The sequence below is a fragment of the Myotis davidii genome, unplaced genomic scaffold (genome assembly GCF_000327345.1).
Source record: "Myotis davidii unplaced genomic scaffold, ASM32734v1 scaffold438, whole genome shotgun sequence".
NCBI lineage: Eukaryota > Metazoa > Chordata > Mammalia > Chiroptera > Vespertilionidae > Myotis > Myotis davidii.
In genome coordinates, this window is record NW_006290031.1 from 2,489,595 (window position 1) to 2,512,373 (window position 22,779).

Below are 22,779 nucleotides of genomic sequence, written 5' to 3' on the forward strand. Positions count from 1 at the left end.
GAAAATACATGCATATCAGATATTTACATTATGATTCATAACAGTAGCAAAATTACAGTTATGAAGTAGCAACGAAAATAATTTTATGGTTGGGGGTCACCCCAACATGAGGAACTGTATTAAAGGGTCACAGCATTAGGAAGGTTGAGAACCACTGATCTAATAGGACAGAACTAATTTCACAAACACAGGGGTGGGCAAAAGTAGATTTACATTTGTAACACAAATAATACAGTAATCTATATATATAAAAGCCTAAGCAACCATTATAACTGAACAACTGGAACAACCAGAATGACCAGCCGACCAGTCACTATGATGTGCACTGACCACCAGGGGGCAGACACTCAATGTAGGAGCTGCCCCCTGGTGGTCAGTGTGATCCCACAGTCAATTTCCAGTGGCCCCTCCCCCCAGCCAGCCCACCAATCAGCCCCAATTGGGAGGACCAACCAGCCAACTTCCCATGGTCCCTCCCTCCCCCCACCCTACCCCTCACCCCAACCAGACAACCTCCCACAAACCCTCCTCCACCACCCCACCCCCTGGCCAGCCAACCTCCCACGGTCCCTCCCCACAGCTGGCCGGCCCCCCAAGAGGCCTCAATTGCTAGCCGGGCCAAGGGACCCCACCCATGCATGAATTCATGCACCAGGCCTCTAGTTAATAAATAATAATACAAGAACAAAGTCTGTAAACCTACTTTTTCTCACCCTTTATATGCATAGTCCCTCCCACAGTTTCTCACAAAGTAAGTTATTTTATTGGTGATGATGAGTCAGCATTAGGTCAACACCATTGTCCTATCCATCCTCCATGTTGCTATCACCAGATTGTTACAGAGTTAGTCTCAGTTGAGCTTATCATCAGACTGGCAAGAACCACAGATGGTCTGTGTTGCTCAGGTCAACAGCAGCCTTCCTACCAGAAGCAGGCTCTCTGAACACCCAGACCCCAGTACTGCTGGAAGCAGCTCAGACCACCAGCTGGGTCAGAAAATGAGGCTCAACCAACAGGGGTCAGGGCTGCAGGACGCCTGGGCGACTTGCAGACAGATGAAATGCCAAGAAACCTCATTTTCTGAGGTTGAACAAGATTATTAGAAGTCAATACTTACAGGGAGTTGTATTGGTGATTCTTTAAGCCTTACCATAGCAACCACCCCAAAGAAAAAGGAGCCTAAAATGGCCACACGACTTACAGGGGATGTATGGCAGATCAGTAGGAAAAAGGCATTTCCCTCATCCAATTTAGTGCTTTGTCCTTTGAACCATACATCTCTCTTTTTAAACATGTCCTTGCACTATGGAAACATGGAATGGTACACCTCCTAACTGAAGAATGCCTTCAGATCTCCAGATTGCCCTCTCAAATCTTTTCTTGTGAAAGTTATAAGAAATCCTTCTTGATCACTCAGTTGGAGTGGCCCAATGAGACCGGCTGCTGCAGGGAATTCTCCCTGCTTGTAACAGAGACCCTGCTGCAGGACAGCAACTCTCCCCTGCAGAGGAAGCAGAATCAAGACCAAACAAAAGCTATATAAAAAAGTCTAACTGGATTTCCTTGGAGGCAAACTGCATTTTTCTCTCTCACTACATCTAAAAGCTGCAGTGGTGGGGAGGGGAATGCCACAAATGTAAACTATAGGGTCACAGAAGTTTTTAGCTAAATGATGAAACTGAGGCCCAGAGAGGTGGCATGAGTTGTCTGAGACAACACAGCAAGTTACTAGCAGAGATATGAGTGGAACTCAGAGTCATTCACCTGATTTATTGCAGAAGGGGACAGAGCAGAGTGTGGTATCTACAGCCAAACTCCTGGCCTGAATGCTCCTTCTACGGCTGACCAGCTATATGACCTTGGGTAGGTCTCTTAAAGTCTGTACTGTTTCCACATCTGTAAAATAGGGGTGATTGATCTTCCCCTGAGGGTTGTGTGAGGTTTAAATGAGTGACTATGTGATTAGTGCTCACAATAGCATTTGTTGGAACTTAGAAAGCAATTATTGTTAGCCTCATGTTAGCTTAGGATCCTTTCCAAACTTTAAAAACCAAACAAACAAACAAAACACTGAATGCAGAAGGGGGAAAGCCAGGGAGCTGGAAAATGAGTTCTGCATATAAAACCCTACCCCATGACCCCTTAAGACAGGCCATGATCTCTCTTCCTTTGTCTAGCTCTTTGCCAACTAGAGCTAGATACTTCTTTTTTTTTTAACTTTTTAAAATTATGATCCTACGATGCATTCTCTCAGTGATAGCATTACTGGTCATGCCAGTCTGTACAAAATTATATTTTAGCCAGTGTAGGTGAGGAATTATCCGTGAAGTCCTACAGTCCCTCTCCCTCATCTCAACAAGCCTGTCCACCTTAGCAGTGACCAAGCTTGGGGTCTGCTGTGTGCCCTGATCTGACTTTGGGCTAGAAAGGTAATAAAGAGCCACCTCATGAGTGACTGTGAAAAAATGAGGGTGAGGAATGAATGCTCCCTCCCCTGATGACTCCTCATCACTTCTAAAGGCACACACAGGAACAGAGTCTTAGATGAAGACGGAGAATTCCTGTAGCAACCTCAGGAAGGAAGTGTCTGGGTATTGCTAACATTGTGCATTAGGGAGTGGGGGTGGTACTCATATAAATTTGAGAAATGCTAAAGAGTAAATGAAAGAAAGAAAAAGGAGGCAAAATGAACAAAATTCTAGATATGTCCACATTCCAGTGAGAAGGTGAGGTGTGATGAGAAGTCTGTCACAGTGGCTAATAAATCATGAGGGCCAAATGTTTGGCTTGAATAACTCAAAATCTGCTCTCTGCTTACAGCAGGGCTTGGCGGTGAGTCAGCAAATCTAGCAACAGAATTTATTTTTGAGGAGCCACAGACAGTCCATTTATACACACACACACACACACACACATACGTGCACACCCACACACTCTCATGCAGATCTACCCTTTATCAGCAAGGAGAAAAATACAGCATTTCTTATTATATTTCCAAAACCATATATGTCTTTAAAAATTATCTAGACCCATTTGCCAAGAAATCAAAAGATGTATTTAAGCATCACTTTGAATATTCTACTAAGATTATGCCACATGTCTTATGGCAATTTCTTCTATCCCCTTCCTTTGGAAAAAGCAAAACGAAAACATGAGGAATAACTAATGTTAACAGTGGCTATATCTGAGTTATGAGATTACAGGTAATATTTCTTTTCCTTTTCTTTATTGTTTATTTGTATTTTCTAATTTGTCTTCAATAAACATGCATTTTTTCGTACTTAAAAGACACGTTATAGATAACAGAGTGAGCAAAAGCAAAACATTTCCATTGAAAAGCCATGTGTTTTATGATGGCTTCTCAAGTGATGCCTCATTGAACCAGCAAGAATCGACTACAATATCCTCTAGATAGGACAGAACCACAAGGACAGGGCAAAGGAGATTCAGAGCTCAGGGAGAATCACAGAGATGGTGTCAGAATCTTGTAGGGACACTGAGACCTGCCTAGTGACAATTATGGATACACTTCAGTGCCCTGAGGAGGCTTGGGGGACATCAATACCCACCAGGCAGGTGCACAGCAGAAGCCCCCAGACCACTGCTGGTCCCAGATAGGCCCTGTGCAACTCAGCTAGAATTGACCCTTCTGCAAGGGTACTCAGAGTTTCCCACTGCACATGAGTTTAAGTGCTAATTAATTGGGAGTGGGTAGAGAAGTCCGTGAAATTGAAGTCAGTGCTATCTAATGATGTCGTTTTCTAAACCAAGGCCATTTGATTCTAGGTATCAGGCAGACTACAAAATAACCGTACATTCCGAAATCCCTTCTGCCCCATTAATGGGAAAATATCCTTCAAGGCTCATCAGAGAGGCTAATTTCTATTTCAAGCAGCATCTTCCTTACCTCCTCCTGGTACCCTTGATATTGAGGGAACCACACCATCAGAAGTCTGGCCCTTTTTTTAAAAAGTGCAGTTGTTACCAAACAAACCTTCCCAGGCATGACTCTGACTATTGGCATCCTACAATGCCCCGCACAGTCTCTCCTATAACAAAAAACTGTCTAACTGGTCCAAAATGTCAGTAAGTGCCACGGTTGAGAAGCTCTACATGCCAACACCAGCATCTCCCGACTGCCTTCAGCCCCTGCTGTCAACGTCCCCCAGCTGGTAGCCGTGGCTGGTCTCTAAGACCTGACACCTCTCTGGACTGGCCCATCCACCAAATGGCCACCAGGCTTTTTTGGCCTGACCTGAGTTCATGACAGCAGGGATGGGGAGAACTACCAGGCCTTCCCTCTGACCAGCAACAGGCGAGAAACTGCTTCCAGCAGGGCCGTGGCAGACAGCCACGTGAAAACAAGCGCAGCAGCCAGTCGAGCGTTCCACCCAAACTGGCTCCACACCAGGCCTAGACCATGAGTCACTACCACATGCTGCCGCCTCTCACCGTGACCTTTCTTTATCCCTTCATTAGCTGTAAATCTCCAGGAGCAAAATAGCAGAGAACAGACTGGGAAGGCCCTGGCAGAATATCGGACCTGAATGCCCAAATCAAAATTCAGAGTTAAGTACCTGGGCCCTGAATGAATGCCAGTCATGGGGAACGAGGCTCCCCAGAACCATCCCTGAGAACCTCTCTCTCTTGACATAATTTAAACTGTGTGGCGGCATAGGAGCATCTTCTCTAGGAGCAGAAACAGATGTGTTTGAAGCACCCAGATGGCTGCGGGGGGGAATGAAGGACCTATGTAAGGTTTGCCCATAATTTATGCTTGCATGAAACCATACTGCACCCCTAAAGAAATCTTCCCTATGTCCCTGATTCTTCTTGTGTCAAATGGAGTTAACACAGCCTGCCATGCAATGTTGTAAGGAACAATTAACACAGGTTATTAAATAGAGTGTTGGCTCAAAATAAAGCAGAACTGGCTTTTTTGTTTCCACCTTTCGGAAACAAACCATCATGCTGAGAAACGGTTGATGGATGGGGCAGCTGCTTTCTACAGGGGAATTTGCTCTGCCCAGTCTCACGAGTGTCTTCTTTCTCAAAGGGTAGTCTTCTGACCACCTGCAGCGGAAGCACCTAGGAAGCCAGGAAAGCAGATTCCTGAGACACATCAACAACCTACTGAATTGGACATTTTTGGAAGGTGCCCTTTCAACAATTCCCCACTTGAGTTTTATACCCACTGATGTTTGAAAATCTTGTAACAGTGAATAAGCCACCATCACTATTCCCAGCAGTAAGAAGAAAGACTGGGTCCTTTGCCTTCTACTGAGGTCACACCATCTTATGCAAGTAGAATTCCTGGACAAGGCAGGACACATCCAGAATGACTCATCTGAACTAAACTGTCCAACCTCCCACTTATGTTTATTATATGGACAGCAACAAATTGCCATTTGCCCCTCTTAGTTTTGTAATTTGTCAACATTCTTGAAGTTTAAAAAAATTGAGTGCTTCCCCTTTGCTCCTGGAGCAAAGTCCCATTATCTCCATTACTTGTTACTAGGGAAATAATCATAAACAAATCTGACCTCAATCAATCAACCACTTCCCACCCTCCCACAATTGTTTTGGGTATTTGTTCCAAATACTCATATCCATTTCCTTATGCTCATTTTGTAAAGAATCAACCCCATTTCACTTATGCTCATCTCATGAGGAATCAACTCCATTTTACAGATGAGGGAACCAAACCACCAAGAGGCTACATAAGTAACAGAACTGGGATTTGACTACTGTCTGACTCTAAACCCAATAGTCTTAACAGCTCAAATTGAACAAACTCAATGCTCTCTGCCTCATACTATCTCTAGGAAATTACAATTCTAAGTAGCTGCCAATTGAGAACAGTTGTCCAGAGTTTAAAATCCTCTAACAATATCATTAGCAAGCACCTACATGCAGACCGACCAAAGTGGAATTATTTGATAACTACTGGTCCAATCAGTTTTATTGATTACATTACATAACTTCACAAACTTCTAAGCCAATCATCAGCTACCATTTCTTAAGCTTTTGCCATTGCAAAGAACTGTTCTAAGTGCTTTAAGTACTGTATTCTTATTCATTGAATCCTTCTAGCCACCCTCTGAGACTGGTACTACCACTGTTTTCTCTTCACAGCTGAGAAAACTGCAGCAAAGAAATGTAAGTATTGTGTCTAAGGTCACAGAGCTAGTAAATGAGGAGCCTGGGAACTATACCTGGATAATAAGGCTCCAGAACCAATACCTTAAGTAACCCACTTTATTGGGTATTCCAGCATTAACACAATGAGAGTCACAACAGTGCAGACAATGCTTCTCCTATAGATCTTTCTAATGCCCTAAAGAATTCATAGTGTTTCAACCATGGTTTCTGAAATGCTCTTTAGAAAACAGAGACCCATAAAACGTGGGGCAACATGAAAGATGAAAGCTCTGAAATGGTGTGGGATTCTGTCATATATAAGATTCCAGGAAGACCCCAGGTCCGCAGTGTGCTTTCAGCACTAGGGGCAGGGGGGAGCTTTGTTCTGATTATTACAATCTAATTTAGCACTGAAGCCAGGCTGGAGGAGAATAAAAAAAATTGGAAATAAACTCTCTGCTAAAGCTGTCAGGCTGGCTGTGGTCTCTAACTGTTTTAGTCACTAAAACCTGTATTTAATGGTTACTTTTATAGCAAACACTAAGAAAGAAATACAAAGCTCTAAATCAGAGTTTATTTCTAAAGGATGAAAAGAGATGTGTTGGAGTGCTAAGGAAGGCCTCAGAGACATGGTGCCACCATGCTGCCCTTCGTGGTGGCGACGCTGATGTAGGTGGCAAGCAAGACCTCCAGTGGCAAGCTGGAACCCCACAACCTTACTTCTGCTGCAGGGAACCCCGACTGTTCCTGCAGAGCCCAAGCACCCCCAGTGACAGCAACAGCCTGGACCTCGAGCGTCCATGTTTCCACTGCAGAATGATCCTCTTTCCCAGCACATATTTTACATGGTGTTAGTGCCACAGGACACAAATACTGGGTGGCCCAAGTGAAAGTCTTCCATAAACCTCATCAGCAAAGTATCAGAGCATTTATCTGCTGAGCCCCAGGGATGTGGTTTGTCTCTGGCTATGTATGATTTCTTTTAAATTCTTCGGCTCAGAAGAACATTCCAGGGATGCTACTATGGTCTGTCACTAACTGCAGAATCAAAAGGCCAGATGCTAAGACCATATTTGGCCAGAAGATGTTTTCTAATATTTTTGAGGTAGTGTGATCAAACTAAAATCTGTAAATGAGCAAACACCTCCTTGTCCTTAAATCCCAGCTCCAGTGTCCCTCCTCCCTGACTCCCCCAGGTCCAGTTAGTCTGGCCCTCTTCTGGGTTCCCATGACATTCTGTTCTTACCTCAATTATGGCACTGAACATGTTGTTTTATAATTATCCTTTTTACACCCATCTCCTTTACTATCTCTTTACTACAGTTCCTGGAGGGCACAGGCCGATGCCTTATCATCTTAATGTTCTTAGCACTTAGCAGAATTAGCAAGCAGGCACTCAATTAATATTCATTGAAGAAAAGAATGTGATCTAAAATGAGGGAAGGGGGGAGACCCATCACTTCAATTCAAAATGATCATGTTAATTAATTAACTCCATGGTACCAGGTCAATATTTCTGTGGCTCAATTTTCTGACTTGGCTTAGCTCTCATTCTATTTCTTTTCAACTGTGATCCTGACTCAGTCTGGAGCAGGTACCTAAAGATGATGCAATGATACATATGCATATAGGCTTGCAATAAATTGACATACTATTTACTGGATTTCTCTGAGCAAGAAAATGACTAGTGTATGGATGCCTCCACTTTCCACTAGCAAATTGGGTATAATGGATCTGAGACTGTGTCCTTTCCCTTACTCCATCCAGAGATTGGACAAGCCTGCATGACCATTCCCACACAGTGCACAGAAAACCAAGAACAGGATGGATCATTCACTCCCTGTCATTATCCCCAGGACTCTGACCCAATATATTTAGCCTCATCCAACACAAGGGCATTGCAACTCTACTTCCAGGTTACAGATGCCATAAAGTCCCTTATCCTGGGGCAAAGGAAGCTTGGGTAGAGGCAGGACCAGAAGAACAAAGCCCTGACCTTTGCCCAAACGTGCCTTGAATGTATTCCTGAGACAGAGGCAAATTCCAGAGTTCTCTCCTCTTCTACCACACATTAGTCACCCTTTATTTCCTGGGTGACAGAGAAGATTTATTAACATGTGAGAATTCCCCAACCCACCCACAAGTGAAGAATTGTCTTTGTCAGCCTACTTCATAAATCTTTTATGACACAGAATCAGTGAATAAGTAACGGGAATGAAGTCCAGAGGTGTGAGGTAACAGGGAGACCCTAGCCAGAGAAGCTTGGTCAGTCCACTTGATAAAGAGCTGGGAGGTAGGGGGATAAAGGGGTATATCTAGTTACCAGTGAATATGCTAGGAGGTTATGAGTGAAAGAGAATTAGAAAGGAAAAGCAAGATTTTATGATATGTTACTGACAGATAAGAACAAGTTGTCCTGTAATGTGCTTCAAAAGACCCAAGTAACAATTGAAATCCCTTTGAAATTATTTTTGGTCTAAGCTGGGCTTATTATCAGGGAATTCCAAGCCAAGGTTGGACCATGTGGACTCTCAGGCTGTTTTGAAGTTATACATACTACTATCTAATGCAGTAACACCTTTCCAGTTTGGAAAATTTATCTATGGTGAGAATCACTTTACTACCCCCTTTCTAATATAAGCCATTAGGGACTAACTTAGATCCATAAAGGATGATTAGACTTGTTTAAAAAGAAGACATAAAACTTTAATGTTATGTACCTACTGTTGGCAAGGCACTGCTTTAAATTAAATATGCTTGTTCCTTTATTTAGTAATGAATTTTTTTAAATCCAGTCTTGCTCAGAAAAGCTAAAAGGCAGCTTAGAGAAGTACTTAAAACACCACAACATAAATGAAAAGTGAGAGCAAATTTAAAGAATAATGGCAAGTGTGTAAATGGACCATATATGAAGTCAAAGCTGCATGCCATCATCATGTGTACACACTTGATACTGACGGACTACACACTTGGCTTTAGGCTTTCTAACAATAGTTCAAAGAAGGAAAGCCCACCAGTTATACAAATCACCAAGTCCATAAGATTAACCCATAGTAAGAGAAGAGACATTGTTTTTGGTATTAAGACCAAATAGGAATTTCTCTAATGGAGAGGAACACGGCATGGTAGACAAAACAACTCCCTCTACAACACCCTTAAAATAGAATTTCAAATATAAGTTTCAAACAGTATTTCTTATATTGACATTGCATATGAGCTGACAACTTTATAACTCACTAAAACAGATCTGCGTAGAGCAGAGTTATTTCATAACCCTGTGAAGAATATTTTTTTGGAGAGAGAAACATCAGTGTGAGAGAGAAAAAATCGATAGGTTGCCTCCCGTACAGGCTCTACTGGGAATCGAACCCATAATCTGGGTTTGTGCCCTGACCAGGAATCATACCTACGCTTTTTCAAGTATGGCACGACACTCCAACCAACTGAACCACACCAGCCAAAGCCCTGTGAAGTATTATTCTCCAGCCTTATAGATAAAGACTCTATAACTCAAAGGGTTCCTACAATTAGAGAAGAAAGCACAGGGAGACTGGAAGGAGGGACGGAGGTATGGAACGGACTGGTCTGACACCCACATGTGGTATGTTTTTAATTGGGAGGGGTATCTCAGAGAAGCAAGGGGTCCCAGCCCTACACAAGACCCCCAGCTCAAGGTTCCAGAGCTAGGAAGAGAAGTCTCATAACTTTGGGCTGTAAAAACCAATAGGGATTGTGGCTGAGTGACACAGAGGCTGCTGGAGATACAGGTGTTCCTCTTAAAGGGCCCCTGAACAAACTTAGCCGGACTTCATCCCTCTGAGCTCCAGTGCTAGGGTGTCTTGAAAGAAACCAGGGACATTCAGGGAGGAACTAAATTGCCTCACATCAGGGAAAGATCTTGGGGGTGGTTTTCTCCAAGATAGCGGTGCTCGCAGGAGTCATTATTCCTATGCTGAGACGGCCCCTACCCCAGGGCTGACTGGCAGCCATATCTGAGTCTCTATCAGCCTAGCTCACACTGTTCGCTCTGCCCTGGTGATTCCCTGAGGCCCTGCCCCATCCAAGCTGCAGCCCCACCCAACCTGTTTGCAGTGGCTTTTCCATATGAATGGCCTGTCCTAGCTCAGGCTTCAGACTTTCCTAAAATCTCATGAACAAGCAGCAGCTGGTGTCAGTGTGCCCCATACCTATCAATAAAAGGCCCAAACCCGGTACTAGCATGAGCCTGTTTTGCTACAGCTGGGCCTCGCCTGAACATTTCCAAGCCCAAAACAAGTAGCAGCCATCTGTAGACCTCTCTGTAAGAATCAGCAGTGGCTGACTTTGCACTGCCCAGGGAGCCCCAGAGCCAGTGCACCCCATGTAATCAAACCATACCAGATTACAACTCCACATAGCCACAAGCAACACACTCAAGGGGCAGACTCAGTGAACACCAAAGCCCCACTGAAGCAAGTCCTGCTCCACAGGTTGTCTCCTTCACAGTGGCTCTCCCATTGTAGTTGCACAACCAACCGGCCTGGAGGTCAATTCCTCCCTTTGATGCCAACAGCAATCAAGCCTTAACTACAAGACTGTGCATAGCCCACACAAGGGCACACCTAGAGTGCCCAGCTCAGGTGACTGGGGAGGCTGAGCCACTGTAGGACACCTAATACACAAGGCCACTCTATCAATTCCAGGAGACATAGAAACAAACACAGGGAAGCAGCCAAAATGCAGAGACAAAGAAACATGTCACAAATGAAAGAAATGGAAACAAGCAAACTACTGTATTTAGAGTTTAAAACAATGGTTATAAGGTTGCTCAAGGATCTTAATGAGAGCTTCAAGGGACTGAGTGAGCCTTTCAAGGATCTTTGTGAGAATTTCAAAGGCAAAAAGGACCCATCAGAAATTAAGTATACACTAACTGAAATAAAGCAGGGATTCAACAGTCGAGTAGAGGATTCCAAGAATCAAATCAATGATTTGGAATATGAGGAAGCAAAAAACACTCAATCAGAAAATAAAAAAGAATCCAAAAATATTAAGATAGTGTAAGGAGCCTCTGGGACAACTTCAAGCGAATCAACATTTACTTTATTGGGGTGCCAGAAGGAGAAGAGACAGAATAAGATATTGACACCTATTTGAACAAATAATGACAGAAAAATTCCCCTACCTGGTTAAAGAAATAGACTTACAAGTCTAGGAAGCACAGCAAGTCCCAAACAAAAGGAACCAAAGAGGCCCACACTAAGACACAGCATAATTAAAATACCAAAGGTTAAAGACAAAGAGAGAATCTTAAAAGCAGCATGAAAAGCAGTTATTTACCTATAAAGGGGCACCCATAGACTGTTAGCTAATTTCTCAATAGGAACTTTGCAGGCCAGAAGGCAATGGCAAGAAATATTCAAAGGGATGAACAACAAGGACCTACAACCAAGATTACTCTACCCAGTAAAGCAATCATTTAGAACTGGAGATCAGAAAAAGAGCTTCATGTACAAGAAAAAGCTAAAAGAGTTCATCACCACCAAACCAGTATTACATGAACTATCAAAGAGTATTCTTTAAGAAGAGGAAGAATAAGAAGAAAAAGATAAAATTATGAACAATAAAATGGCAATAAATATATATCTATCAACAACTGAATCTAAAAATTAAAATAAATGGACAAGAAATCTAATGGACAAAATAAACTGATGAATAAAATAGAATCAGAGGCATGGAAATATGGAACAGACTGACAAATCTCAGAGGAAAGCGGGGAGGAGGTGGTGTGAAGAGATCAACCAAAGATCTTATGTGCCTATGTGCATTAGCTATGGACACAGACAATGGGGTGGTAAACGCCTGCAGCAGGGTGGGAACCAGGTGGAGGGAGGCAATTGGTGGAGAAAAGGGGTACATCTATAATACTCTCAACAATAAAGATTAAATAAATAAGGAACCACCATGGAGGAATGGCGGGTCCCCTTTTAAAATTTTTTAAAAAATGACAAAGCCCAGGTGGCATGGCTCGGTGGTTGAGCATGGACCTATGAACCAGAAGGTCACAGTTCGATTCCCAGTCAGGGCACATGCCTGGATTGTGGCTCAATCCCCTGTAGGGGGCATGCAGGAGTCAGTCGATCAATGATTCTCATCATTGATGTTTCTATCTCTACCTCCCTCTCCCTTCCTCTTTGAAATCAATAAAAAATATATTAAAGAAAAGAAGGCACATTGAAGGGATCTTGGTGGCAGGCTGTTGTTGCCCAAGCAGCTGAGAACCCACAGGCCTGAAAGGCCAGAGGAGCAAGATAAAACAGCTGTGTGCACCCTAACCGGTTTGGCTCAATGGATAGAGCGTTGGCCTGCGGACTGAAAGGTCCCAGGTTCAATTCCGGTCAAGGGCATGTACCGTGGTTGCAGGCACATCCGCAGTAGGAGGTGTGTAGGAGGCAGGTGATAGATGTTTCTCTCTCATCGATGTTTCTAACTCTCTATCCCTCTCCCTTCCTCTCTGTAAAAAAATCAATAAAATATATTTTTTTAAAAAATTCAGTGTGCAGAGCTGGGACAGCTAGACAGCAGGCCTCAACTACGAATAACACAAGAGCTCTTCAGAATCACATTCCCAGACCCACCCCAGATGCTGAGAATCCCAGGGCGGGTGACTCCAGTGATTCTGATGGGCAGAAAAGCTTTAAGTTAGGGGCGTAAAAATCAGTTCTTTAAATTCACAAATATTTCTATTTGTATGTGCCAGACTTTAAGCCAGTCAAAGGAAAAGAGGGATGAGCAAGAAGATAAAACCTGGTTCTCAGAGCTTACAGTTCACTGGAGAAAACAGACATTAGATAAATAAACATTCGCTTACAAACTACACCTTTCTCTCCCCTAGAATCAAGTCTGTTGGCCCACAGCTGAATATACTGAATTTAGAAACTTGGATCTAAAAGAGGAACTGCATTTCAAAAAGCCATAACCTGAAAGGAGGAAAGCACCCTCTTGTGGCCCTCTGGGTGGTGGCACCTGAAGAACCTCCAGTGCTAAGAGGTAGGAGGTTGTCCTGAGCAGGCTCCCTGAGGCAGGCAGACCCTAAAGCAGCCAGCAGTCCCGGGAGGGGGACGGGGTGAGGAGGGGGTGGGGCTGTTTTACTTCAGTCATCAGTCTCTCTTTCCAGTGTCCAATCTGCCACTTCATGAGGGGAAATTTTCCCCTGTGTTGACTGCTAAGTGGTTTCACTTCTGGACACCTGCGCTCTTTGGTGTAGAGTCAAGTGACACATTCTACAGTCAAAGCATCAATCTGATCCAATCCCACTCTCCCCACAAGTCTAACACTCAGCAGGGCCTAGAACAGGGAGGCATTCAATGAGTATGCACTGAATAGATAAATGAACTGCACTATCCCAGCCAGCTCAGCATGGCCTGCTCTGTGGAATCTCGGGAAGGCTGGGCAAATAATCATAGTGGTTAAGTCCCTGAATGCTCTGAAAATAAATTACTTCTTAAAGTGTAAAATACCATCTATGTCCCTCGTAAGAGCCTCTATGAAAAGAATAATATTCACAAGGGATATTGTGCTTGGAGTTCAGCCTGGTGTGGCTTAATCAACAGTAGAGTAACATGTAAATTTATGGTAATAAATTATATTATTTAAATGAAATTATAAAAATAAGAGTCGCTCACTCATATTCAACTTTCATGAATGCTGACACCTCTTGAAGAATATGAAGGTCTGATTTGTATTCATCCCTGAATACCAGTGTGTACCATGAGAGCCCAAGGACTGCTGGTTTCAAGTATGCAGATCAGAAGCCTCATCAAACACCAGCACATATACTTAGCATTTGCAGCACGTCTTCACTCAAGAAGTCACGAGAGCCCTGACTGATTTGGCTCAGTAGATAGAGCGTCGGCCTGCGGACTAAAAGGTCCTAGGTTCAATTCCAGTCAAGGGCATGTACCTTGGTTGCAGTCAATCCCCAGTGTGGGGTATGCAGGAGGCAGCTGATCAATGTTTCTCTCTCATTGATGTTTCTAGCTCTCTAATCCCTCTCCCTTCCTCTCTGTAAAAAATCAATAAAACATATTTTTTAAAAAAGAAGAAGTCACGAGGAAATCGGCTCAGTACAGGGTCCTAGTTTACGAGATGGTGCAGACAAAATCACTCAACACCATTTCTCAGAGGTCACCAGGAAACAAGGCCAGAACAAAGAGGAGAAAGGAATACATTAGAGGGTATGACAGAACAATTAGAAGGGCAAAGAGAGAGAGAAGCACAGAATGAAAAAAAAATTCCAAGGAACTGTTTGATACAGTACTTACACCACAGAATCCAAAGGTAAACAAACCAGTCTGTAGCCTCTGAAGAAGGGAACTGATTTTGAGACATGTTGATTATGCCTCTAACTCTGAAGCTCATGAAATATTCCACTGAATTAAGAAATACCAGAGGCTGAGAAATACTTCTGGCCAAAGAATTAATCCATCAGAGCTGAAAAGACCACAGCATGAAAAGACCACAGCACACAAGAGGAGAGGTGGCTGGCTAAACAGTCCATCACTGCACCACCATCGTCCTCAATCCCTCACTGGTTCTACTTCTGGAGCTGAGTCCCCTCCATCCACCACATCTGGCTGAGTACAAGGCATCAGCTTTAACACCTGTATCTGGGGGATGTTTGCAAGGGAGCTAATGCTGACCAGAGAAACAGCTTTAGTCGCCTCCAAATAAGTCACATTAAATCTCCATTGGCAATAATTTTGGAAAACCATCTCTGAGACTTGCTGCATGCAAAAATCCCACATTACTCCCAATCACCATCCTCATAAAATGGATGGGAGGAGTAGATAAAGGTATTAGCTCTGGAGTCAGAGACTCAAGAGTTTAAACTCTGCGTTTGTCAGTTTAGTAGCTGAACATATTTGAGCAAGTTTATTTACCTCTCTGAGCTCTCATTTCCTTAGGATTAACTGTAGATTATAATAGCATCTACCTCACAGAATTATAGTAAGAACTGAATGATATGACATATGTAAATCTCTTAGCAAATGCATGGAAAATAATAAGATTTCAATAATTAAAAAGTTTTACCTGAGTTCAAAGACATCAAATGACTTCCCTTTGGTGACATAGAGAGAACCCAACACCATTTGCTTTTCATTATCATGAATGGGTTTTGATGACTGCTTGTAGAACATTATTTTTTAATATATTTTTTATTGATTTCAGAGAGGAAAGGAGAGGGAGAGATAGAAACAAACATCAATGATGAGAGAGAATCACTGATTGGATGCCTCCTGCACACCCCACACTAGGGATCGAACCTGCAACCCAAGCATGTGCCCTGACAGATAATCAAACTGAGACCTTCTGGTTTATTGGTCAACACCCAACCACTGAGGCCATGCTGGTTGGGCTGTAGCACGTATTATTTATCCCCTTGTCTAGACTATTAGTAAATGTGTTAAATTTTCTTAAAAGCTTTGTTTCATTTCTCCTAAACATTTCAACCACTTTGGAGAAATAGTTATTAATCATCATCCTCTGTTCATAATGATTCAGTTAGGCTCACATCCAAATGTCAAGTGTTCAGACCTGTAAATGTTGAAATAATTTTGTCAGTAGAACTTCATGAGTTTCCTCATGTTTCAATTAACTCCATTTTGCTAGATGTGATCTAAATCCTTAAAAGAGCAATTAATCTTAGCTAGTGCTCTTTTGTTTTCCTCTTTAATCAAAATTAAAATATCCTTGAGGACAGGAGTGGGGCTTCCACTTCCTTCATTCCTTCCGTCCTTCCTTCCTTCCTTCATTCATTCATTCATTTATTTATTTATTTATTTATTTATTTATTTTTATTTATTTTTAATTCTTATCCAGAGGATTTTTCCATTGATTTTTAGAGAGAGTGAAAGAGAGAAGGAAAGACAGAGAGAAACATCAATGTGAGAGAAGCACATCAATTGGTTGCCTCCTGCACATGCCCTGGGCCAGGGTGGGCCGGGGAGGAGCCTGCAACTGAGGTACATGCTCTTGACCAGAATCGAAGCTGGAATACTTTGGTCCGAAGGTCAACTCTCTATCCACTGAGTCAAACCGGATAAGGCTCCACTTCCTTTATATCTTACCCACTATTCAGCAGGGTGGAAAGCCTAAGTAAAATGATTAATACCTGTCTGATCAGGTATGTCTGTGGTACCATTAAACATAACTATGATAATCTCTAGTTCAGGAAAAGGAAACAAACTGAGTCTGTGTCTCAAACTAAAGTCCAGGCCTTCCTTTGCAAAACCATAAGAAATTTTTAAGAACATTGTCTCAATCAAAGCAACTACTTGAGGCCACTGTGACATCCTGAGGCTACACAGACAGAGTGAATCGGCCTCCTTGAGTTCTAGAACCTACCATTCTCACCAGTCTGCATAGTGAGGACAGAACCTTCATACTGTTGAAAACAATGTATATATATAAAAGCCCAGCAACCAAAGAGTGGAACAACCAGTCGACCAGTCGCTATGACACACACTGACCACTAGGGGGCAGATGGTCAACACAGAAGCTGCCCCCTGGTGGTCAGTGCACTCCCACATTGAGAGCACCGCTCAGCTGACTGGGATGAGCAGTGCTCCCACAGCAAGCTGATCCCCACAGGCTACGCCCCCCCACCAGTGCACGAACCCGTGCACTGGGCCTCTAGTCTACATACATAAAAGGCTAATGACTGACCACCCGTCCATCCAACCAACTGACCAGCTAGTCAGTACATATGATGCGCACTGGCGATTTAAAAATAAATGTTCACTTGCACATGCACGATACATATAAAGCTCCCATCGAATTTCTTAATAGTATTACTCCTTCAGAAATGCCATGTCATAAATTAAAATTGAAAGTAGGTGCGATCATCATGCTACTGAGAAATCTTAATAGTAAGTAGGGTCTTTGTAATGGTACTAGATTTATTATCAAAAGATTGCGACCTAACATTATTGAAGATGAAGTATTAACAGGATCTGTGGAAGGAAAGGTTATTCTGATTCCAAGAATTGATTTGTCCCCATCTGACACTGGCCTCCCATTTAAATTAATTCAAAGATAATTTCCCGTGATGCCAGCATTTGTGATGACTATTAATAAATCACAAAGACAAACTCTAGACAGAGTAGGAATATTCCTATGTGAACCCGTTTTCGGACATGGTCAGTTATAGGTTGCTTTCTCTCGAGTCTGCACTCTCCCTACTGGGGATGTGCCCGTAACCAAGGTACATGCCTTTGACCAGAATCAAACCTGGAACCCTTCAGTCCGCAGGCCGATGCTCTATCCACTGAACCAAACCGGTTAGGGCTTGTCAATGTTTTTATATCATGTTTTTGCTGTTTCATATGTCTTTGTTGTTATATCATATTGCTATTGTTTATTTATTAATCAATTTATATATTATTTTCATATACATTTTACTAATTTTCTTTCATCTCTGACACTTCTATTATAGAGAAAGGGTGAATAGCAATATTAAAATATTTCTCCTAATTAATTTCCTTTCAATGTGCATGAATCTGTGCACCGGGCCACTAGTTAGTGTAATAAAAACCATATAATAAAACTTCAGCCGCCTGTGGGTACATGTGAGATATCACTAACAACAGGATCTCTCCTTTCACTCACTGAATTCGAATAGTGAAGAAACTCAACAACAACACGCTTCCCCAAACTTTCTAGTTGCATGGTAGCCACCATGTGTGTGATTGTGGACAGTCCTTCTATGATCTTACCTCTGCCTGCCTTTCACACTACACTGAAAGTCACAGAATACAGCCCCTTGCCAGTCTATGGAAATCCTAATTCATTGCCTAGAATTATGTGCCTAATGTTCACAAACCTATAAACCCATCAGATGCCAGATGGTACCCTGTTCCCTTCAGTGCTCACTAGACCAGAGCCTGCAGTGGTCCTCACAAGTGCAAGAGAGAATGCCACAGTTCTGGGTGTTCTCACTTACCAAGTTCACATATAAAATAGCACCGTGGCTAGACACATGTGCTCGAGTCAGACCACCTAGGAGGGAATCCTAGTTCTGATACTAACTCTGAACTTGGGTAAATTTCTGACCCTTCTGAGCCTCGGTTATCTTATCCATCCATAAAATAGGGATAATGCTGTTATCCCAAAGGCTTAATATAAGGAGTGAATGAGAAAACATGTTTAAAGGAATCAGTATAATCTGGCACATAAGTAAACACTCAACAAAGATTCATTATTGTTATGCCCTGAGAATGAATCACTGAAGAATTATTTAATGACTGGCTACCATATCAATCAGGGAAACTCTAAAAGTAAATTCTTTCCTTGCCAGGCATTATTTTGGGTCACATCACATAATTTATTATTCACAATAACCACCGAGGTAAATACTGTTCTCATGGTTTTAATATGCTCATTTACCCAAAGTTCCTGTTTTCTCCACTAAGTTATGGTGCTTCTCATACTTCAGAAGACTTGAGACCTTTTCATTGGTGCCATAATTACACTGAAATCAACAACACACTCATAGGTTTAATCTGTTGCCCCGAAAATTACCTGACTCCTTCCTGTTTCAGCTTCTGTCCACAGTTCATAAAGACACAACCATCTCTACAAGTGCTGGATTATCACCTTTGAAGTTTTATTTATTTTGAAGTCAACAAGGATGTATCTTTTCAAAAGTAACCCTATATGATCCTCTGGCACTGATGACCTCCCAGTAGGAGTCCAGTGGTCGGTTCATCTCAAAGACTTTGAACCATGGCTTTTCCAAGCCTCTCCATAAGGGAAGGCTTTTAATTAATAACTCCTTTCTGAGACACTGACTTCCTAAACTGGGGCTCAGGGCCCTTGTTTGGAGGACAGAGGGAAGGGCCTGGGACAAGGTCTGAGCTGCTTCTTTCAGCCTCTGAGATTCTCACTATGACTGGGAAAGTGGAGAATTCAGGTCCATCACTCAGGGCTCCACCTACTCTCACCTGTATACTCAATTACCACACTCCTTTGTGCCACGTTTTGAATCCTCACCCACCAGGAACTGCCATCGTTGATACTTGAGGAAGCTAAATCCCAGCAAGACCCTCCCTAAATCTTTACATGCCTCTCAATAGAAAGGTACCTTGGGATATTGTTCTGAGCTATTCCTTCAGAACCCTGTCTTCCAATGTCTGTATTGTCTTAAGGGCAAGGTACAAAGTTTTCAACCATTCTCATTTCTGAAGTCAGAATGTGTCATATAATAGATGAGCACATTTGAAGTGGAAGTATCTCCTTTGTTTCCCCCTCTCAAAAATTGTCAGTACTACAATGATGGATTGATATTTTCAAACTTATTAGAATTCAATAAAAGCCAAATAAAGACACTATATTCCTTGGAGTTCCCTTGGTATTGTATGTTCCCCTATTATTTTTTGTTCATTTATTTCTTTTTGTTGCTGTTGTTAATCCTCACCTGAGGATATTTTTTCCACTGCTTATCAGAGAGAGTGGAAGGGAGGGAGGAAGAAGAGAGAGAAACATTAATGTGAGAGAAACACATTGATTGGTTGCCTCCCACATGTGCCCTGACTGGGGCTGGGGATCAAACCTGCAGCAACCCAGGCCATTTACCCTTGATCAGGAATTGAACCAGAGACCCTTTGGTGTATGGGCCGACATTCCAACCACTGAGCAATACCTGCCAGGGCTCCCTATTACTGCTTTTTAAACCACTTGTTATCATATCTGTCTTCCCTTCTGGTTGGTAAATGCCATAAATCCATTTTTTTTTCATATGTCTCCCCAAGTGGTTGGTAAATGCCTTAAAATAATTTGTTTTTATATCTGTCTCCCCTAATAGTCAATAAATGCCTTAGAGATGGAACTTGGTTTTGCTCATCTTTGTAGCCTCAGCAAAATGCTTAGTTCCTGAAATATAGTAGGTGATCTATAAATGCTTGCATGGGTGAATGGGTGAATGATGGGTGGATGGATGAAAAGATAGATGTAATCCCCACAGATATTGTGAAGAAGCAGGTGTTTGAGCATGGTGTCATCTTTTCACTGAACTACAAGTATAGGATTAGAGAGGTGACAATACCATCAGCCAACTTTTCCCACTCCTTTTCCCCTCTGTGGTTCTCCTAGCCATTCAAGGGACACAAAAAGAGTCCAAAGTTCTCCACACAATCATTTTCTTTTCAGGTAAGTACGTTTCTTCAAAAGGATATTCTTAGTCAGCTTCAAGTTTAGTGGCTTTTAAAATGCCATCTCATCTCCCTCTTGGAGACCCTAACCTTTGTAATACTAATGTTAACAATAATAAAAATAGCTTACACTAATTGAGCGATACTCTATGTCGCGGCTTTCTAGATATTCTCTCATTTTATCCTCATGACTGTCCTATGACACTCAGACAAGTAGTCTGTCCAAGGTGGCTGAGCCAGGATCTGAACTTAGACTAAGTTCAGAGTTCTATTGTTTAATCTAATCTCTGATAAAATCATTCACATTTTTCTTATGTAGCTATTTTGAATGTTTTATTCTTAATGACTAAGTACTTTCTATCACAGATGTGAAATATTTAAAATATGTTGATTCAAATTATTAACCAGGACAAATTTAGAAAATAATTTTACTGCTAAATTAGTCCCATGAAATGGGATAGACTTGTATTATGTAGAGTCTTTGAAATGAGAGCCAGGTGGGAAACAGAATAGGAGAGCACATGGAAACCCAAGGCGCTGTTGTGCTGGCTGTACTCGTCAGCAGTTGCCCCTCGGAGGGAGCAGTGAAGCTGCAGGACATCATCCACTCTGTGTAAGGTAACACGTCTTGATTAAAATTTTAAAAGGAAGAAAAGGAAAGTGTAGCCTGTGTACTGCCTACTGGAAGGTTACAGCATGTGCAAGAGGCGGATGTTTTCTCTTACTGGCTGTTGAAACGAATCATACAACTTGTACCTACTGAGGATTCAAGTTTGGGAAGAGACTTCCTATCTGTGAATTCCTGCTAGCTAGCTGTATTAACATCTTGGGACATTAATGTTGCCTCTAACCTAATTATTCATGCTATTTTCAACCACAGATTGTGTCATCACCAACTCAGTCCAAAGGCTAAAATAAAACAATCCAAGGAAAATTCTAGGGGCGTGCTTGTCAAAGAGAGCTATGACCTTCAGAAGGCTCACTGAAATGCCTGCTTAGAGTCCAGGCATTCTCTGCTCCTCACCGAAATGCCTGCTTAGAGTCTAGGCATTCTCTGCTCCTCACATGCACAACTGGATCCTCAACTCAGACTATATTTGCAATCTCAAATTCTTTACTCACCCCACCTGCTTGGCAAAAGACTTTCCCCACTGGAACGTGCCACGGCTTGTAGAAAGAACTCCACCTAATTAGAAACACTGCTTTGACAGTGGTCGTGAATAAGTTGTGCCAGGTGTTCACATGTCACGAATACCAGTCATGTTTGGTTATTTATAACACAAAGTCAGGTCAATGCAATACTGACTCTTACAAGCTGCTTATCTGGTCTCAACCTTGCATTTTAATTCACAACACAGACTAATTAAACACACTAAAAAGTATAAAATTTAGCTCAAATTTTCAAGAGGGAGAGAAAGAAGAAGGAATAGAAAATGTACTGAATACCTACAAAGGCCAGAGCTTGTGCTGGGAGCTTTACTTATGTTACCTCTTAATTCCCACCACAATCATACAAAGGAGGTATTATTGTCCCCATCTTACAGATAAGGAAACATAACCTCTGAAGGATTGAATATCCTGCCCAGGTAAAGCCAGGATGGGAACCAGGACTGTGTGAATTCAAATTCCATGTTTGTTTTCACTACCAGATCAAAATTTCCCCTGCACTGCCTAGTTCAGGACCAGAAGCTTAAGGATAATGGTTTAAAAGACACAGATTCTGCAATCGGGCTTCCTGTTTGTTTAATCTGCTCCCATCACTTCCTAGATGCCTGACCTCATCAAGTTACTTAAACCTCTTTAAACCTCAGTTTCTTCATCTTTAAAAAATAGACATCATTATAATGCTTCCTCATAACTTTTAAATATTTGACAATAATTATGACCATGCCATTTTCTTTTCCACAAAGTCTCTTCACCCTATTAAATGTAATAATAGTAACAAAGCTAATATCTACTGAATACTTACTACAGGCCAACCACTGTGCTGAGGATTTTACATCAATTGTCTCATTTAATTCTAACAACAGTCCAATGAAATAATAGTAGCTAACACTTCTTGAGCACTCACTATATATCAAGATCTGTTCTAAACCCTCTACTCATACTAACAAGTAGTATTTGAGGCAGTAAATATTGTTGTACCAAATTTACAAATAAGAAAATGGAAGCTCAGAGAGGATAAGTAAATTTCTTATGGTCACACAACTAGGAAAAGATGAAACCATGTTCAAAACTCAGGCAGCCAGATTTAGGAATTCAGTCTTAACCTTGACTCTCCCATTCCTGGACCTGGGCTGGGCCATAAAAGAAATGTCTGATGCAGTACTGGTGCTAAAAGAGCTCCCAAACATATTAAAGCTGTAAGATCTACACTTTTAACAAATGAGAATGCTGCAATATTCTGCAGCCAAATATCCAAAACATACAAAAAACACGGTAGAGGCCC